Raw genomic sequence first — 5673 nt, forward strand, 5'->3', positions numbered from 1 at the left:
CGATTTTTTAAGGTTCGTTGATAATTATGATCGGATTAAGATTATTATATATTTGATTGAAATTAAAATTTTCTAAATTTAAATTGATTTAATTTAATGATGATTCTAATTATGGATAGAAAATATTTATAAAGTAAAAATTCTATTTTAATATTAAAATAACATTTGATAAGTGTTATTGTTTTATACATTTAGATTAGATAGATCTGCCTCTCTCACGAAAATAATTAATTTCTCACGATATATAGAGGATAGTTAACCATATCTTAGTGGATATAAATATTTATTAAGCATATTCATATCCAATTCTGCCCCTGCTCCTCGACCGAAAAATGGCCCAAAGAGTACAAACCCTAGTCCAATCCGGCGTCGCCCGAATCCCCTCCCAATACATCCAGCCCCCTCAACACCGCCCCAATCCCCCCGCGGCCGCCGGCGATGCATCCCCGTCCTCGACCTCGCCACGCCCTCATCCGCCGCCATCCGCGGCCTCTGCAGAGAATGGGGCGCATTCCAAATAATAAACCACGGCGTTCCAAAGGAATTGCTGGAGGGGATGAGATCAGCAGGGTTGAGATTCTTCGAGGGTTCGACGGAGGAGAAGGTCCGGTACGCCTGCGACCCGAAAGCTCCGGCGTCGGAGGGGTACGGGAGCAGGATGCTGGCGAAGGAGGACGGGGTTCTCGATTGGAGGGATTATTTCGATCATCACACTCTTCCGGAGTCGAGAAGGAACCCTAGCCGGTGGCCTGAGGTCCCGGCGAATTACAGGTTACTGGGCTATGGAAAGTGATGGCTCTTTTATTTTGGAAGGAACTAGGAAAACTTTATGTTGTCATGTTGCCCACATAAACTTCACATTTGCTCAGCGTTTCGGCCAACGTCGTATTCGGTAGGATCATCCATGCTCATAAAGCGAGAGTAGTAACTAGCATTACGGAATTTTGCTGTCTCTGGTTGGGACCTGTAACCAGATGAACCCATCCCCCGAGATTATGCGTGTTACTGTTCTGAGACCGTGAAGGTTGATTTTCTTTAGAAACCAACCTGAACCCATAGCTGCTAATGGAATTGAAACCAACATCGAACTCATCCAAAGACCTGATAATCTAGATCACCAATAGCCTAACTTATATGTGCATGCCCAGTGCTTTTTATATACATGCAACACATTTATTATGTGAAATATACAAGTGGTTACATGTTTGGGAGCATCTAACGATACACAAGATATCACTAACCATACATGTTATCAAATAAATGGCTAGTTTGGAAGTTTGATGCTCATCAAGCCATCACCAATTCACCATGCTATTAAACACTATTTCATTTTCTCCTTTTAACTCATTTATGCTTCTAGCTAGTAGAAGCTAAGTATCATATTTTTTCGTATTTGCTTGCACTTTTTCCCCCTGTTCATCTGATGTCGTACTTTCCTTTTTTTTCTCATGATGACTCGGACATTTTATTTTGATTTTCAATTGGTGAGCCTCCTTTCTGGAACCAACACATTCTGACAATCTGAAGACTCATCAACTTAAGAACTTCCTAGTATAAATTGCTGCTAAGATAACTTATTTTGTATCTATGCGACTTTATTACATTTCTCTATTAAATTGTACTTGGCATTTAATTCTTTTTAAAGATCTTTTGATATTTTTCAACACGTATTAAAGGGAAACTCCTTTTGCCATTAGAATCATAATTCATTACCTTTATATGGTCCTTGACATCCTTCATTTTAGAATATGATTTTGCCTCCCTCTCACCTTCGGTTGTAATCTGACAACAAGGCACATATTTCCTTTACTATAATTAGTGTTAAATGTGTAGTTGAATGATCAATGAGTCAATGTTGTACGCTCAGGAGCACTGTGGTGGAGTATAGCAACCAAATGAAAATTCTTGCTCAAAGGTTGCTAGTTATGGTATCTGAAAGCCTTAATCTACCACCAAGTTATATTGAAAACGCCATTGGTGAAGTCTATCAGAACATAACTATCAGCTACTATCCGCCTTGCCCCCAGCCAGATCTTGCTCTTGGTTTGCAAGCCCATTCTGATATGGGTGCGATTACTCTTTTAATTCAAGATGATGTCGGAGGTCTTGAAGTATTGAAAGATGGAAAATGGGTTATTGCACAGCCCATATCTGATGCCATTATTGTTATTTTGGCTGACCAAACTGAGGTAAGCTTCTTTTTCAATTGTATTTTAATATCTGGAAGCAACATTTTGTTTGTACTAATGAAACTTGCTATAAATTTCCTTTGTATTAATAGGTTTGAGTGACATGATAACAAATGTGATAAAGTTTGAGAGTATTCCTGACATGGCTTCTCAAAGAAATAAAATTTACATTTCTTTTTCCGTTTCAAACCTATGTACTGTGAAAAAGAAAAGGAACCGGCCAAGAGATCGAGTTAGCTAATTCATCAAAGTATGACTCCTAAAATAGATTGTTCCTCTTACTCCAAGTAACAAGAAGCTTCAAAAGTTTACCGCGTAAAGAAAAAAGTTTCAATGTGTAGTGATTTATTCTATTGTAAGGCCAGTCATCCGTTTGGAAGTCATTTGGTTATTGTCTTTGCTTCTTTTAGTCCCTTTTGCACTGTTCCTCTTTTTTGTCTTTTCTTTTATACGAAGGTTTCATAATTTGATATGTTGATCATGAAATCTATACTAATGTTGCTTACTTTTAGTGTTCTTAATCCTTTCGATCATATCTGCAGTTAGTAGATATTCCTCTCTATATATTGCACTATATCACCCATAAAGTTTCGTTTTCTGGATGCTGCGTAGGTTATAACCAATGGTGAATACAAGAGTTCAGTGCATCGTGCTCTCGTGAATGCTCACCGAGCTCGTCTCTCTGTAGCAACATTTTATGACCCATCAAAGACAAGGAAAATATCTCCAGCTCCACAGCTTATCGCAGAGAACACCCCACGGAAGTACAGGGAGGTCCTGTACGGTGATTATGTCTCTTCATGGTACAGACAAGGCCCTGAAGGCAAGCGCAATATCGATGCACTTCTTATGGCTCAACAATAGAAGTCGCAGTTAAGGATCATTTTCATTCAAAATCAGCTGATTTTGGTCTCAGTTTCTCCCCTCATTTCCATGCAGTAACCTGTGATCGTATCACTTAAACGCACCTATACAATTCAGGTGCAGTGTTAATACGAAGCTCTTTTCCTTTCTTTATACAAGTAAAAGGAATCTGTTCCATCTCCTCTGGATACTGGACCGTGAGGTTTTTCTGTTTAATTTTGTACTGGCTGGTTATGATGATGTACATTATATTCGGTGATCCTTAAAGATCGAGGAGAACCCTATAATTATTAGCTGGGTTGATAATGAAACAGTTCACTAAGATATTTAGCTTGACTTATTATTGTTGTTCTTGTTGTTATCAATTTGTGTACATACCTAGTGGGAATATAAAGAAGAGGAAAACAGTAAAAGTTGAGTGTTACAATATTATATTCTAACAATGCTCTAGCCTGCAGGTCGAGGATCCTTTATTTAATTATTAGTGGAAACATGTACTCTCAGAGCGGTGGATTTTCAGAGTGTGTTTTGTAACCTTTTGGGATATAGGGTGTTTGTTTCACTTTTATTTTTTTGGGATAATGGGGTGGATTTTAAGTTTTGGGATGTAAATAGTATTTTTTTTAAGTTTTGGTATTCCATAAACTTTGTTTGTTTCAAGATTAATTTTGAGATATTGAATCCCTAAATTATAAAAAAATAATATATTTTTAGGATTTGTGAAATCATCTCTTTTGTTTTAACTTTTTTTTTTGGGATATAAGGTGGATTATAAGTTTTTTGGGTTTTAGAATTCCATAAACCATGTTTGTTTCAAAACCAATTTTGGGATATTGAATCCCCAAATTATAAAAAACTATTATATTTTAGAACCAATTTTGGGATATTGAATCCCCAAATTATAAAAAACTATTATATTTTAGAATTTGTGAAATCCTATCATTGAGAGAGGATTTAGGTTGGATATTGAACACCCAAATTATAAAAAAAACTATTATATTATATTATATTAGCATGCTATACTATACAATAATTAATATAATATAAGGTTAATATATTATATATAATATTATAATAATATAATATTTAATATAATACATCTATTCCTCTATAATAAGAGAGAAGATCAAATTGTTTCGGATCCAGGAATATAATTGTATCCGTGTGTCTTTATATTAAGACTAAATAGCCTCTAAAATATTTGGATCTGTTAATGAGAAGATCAAACAATACAACTCTTAGGAGCTTGCAGATGTAAATCCTTATATGGATAAATACAAATATTTTGCATATAGGTCTTATACAGATTGGCATATATATATATATTATATAATAAATTATATATATATAATATATAATATATATATTAAATATATTTATAATATATATATATATATATTATATATTATATGTATTATATATATTATATATAATATATATAATTATAATATATATAATATATATTATATATAATATATATTATATATTATATTATATATATATATATATATAATATTATATATATATCATTTTATAGTATATATATTATATTATTTCAAACTATAGTATTATATTATATTATATCATAATATATATAATATTGTTATAGTAGTTTAATATTATTATATTGGTTGAATATAATACAATATAATATAATGAATAAAATATCTATTATAAATAATTATTATATATTAAATAATAATATATTTTATTAAAATATTTATCAATATTTAGGTCCTCCCTATATTACTAGAGGAATAGATGAATTCTATTAAATTTATATTATTATATATTATATATAATGATTTACTTATATTAATATTATTATTGTATCGTATAGCATCTAATATAATATAATATAATAGTTTTTTTTATAATTTTGGGTGTTGAATACCAACCTAAATCCTCTCTTCAAGATAGGATTTCACAAATTCTAAACTATATAGTTTTTTATAATTTTGGGGTTTGATTCAATATCCAAAATTGGTTTTGAAACTAAACATGGTTTTATGAATTATAAAGGCAAAACACCTTATAATCCACCTTATCTCCCAAAAAAAAGTTAAACAAAAGAGTGATTTACAATCCTAAAATATATATTTTTTTATACTTTAGGGATTTCAAATATTCAACAATTAATCTTGAAACAAACAAAGTTTTGGAAAGCCAAACTTAAAAATCTATTTACATCCAAACTTAAAAATCCACCATTATCCCATCAAAAAATAAAAAAGTGAAACAAACACATATTATTCCAAAAGGTTACAACACACACTCTGAAAATCACCGCTGCTGGGAGAGTACATGTTTCACTAATAATAATTAAATAAAGGATCTCGACCTGCAGGCTAGAGCATTGTTAGAATATAATATTGATAACACTCAACTTTTACTGTTTTTCCTCTCTTATATCCCCCTAGGTATGTACCACATGATAACACAGAACAACAATAATAAATTCAGCTAAATATCTTTAGTGGAACTGTTTATTATCAACCAGCTAATAATTATAGGGTTCTCCTCGATCTTTAAGATCACCGAATATAAGTAGCATCATATAACCAGCCAGTACAAAATTAAACGCGAAAACCTCCGGTCCAGTATCCAGAGGAGATGACGA

The 5673-nt window shown here is 32.4% G+C and overlaps 1 pseudogene; it reads left to right on the forward strand.

Annotated features, from left to right (window-relative positions):
* On the forward strand, positions 302 to 3414 carry LOC109824454 (annotated as a pseudogene).

This window comes from Asparagus officinalis, chromosome 1, assembly GCF_001876935.1.
Source record: "Asparagus officinalis chromosome 1, Aspof.V1, whole genome shotgun sequence".
In the NCBI taxonomy this organism is placed as follows: domain Eukaryota; kingdom Viridiplantae; phylum Streptophyta; class Magnoliopsida; order Asparagales; family Asparagaceae; genus Asparagus; species Asparagus officinalis.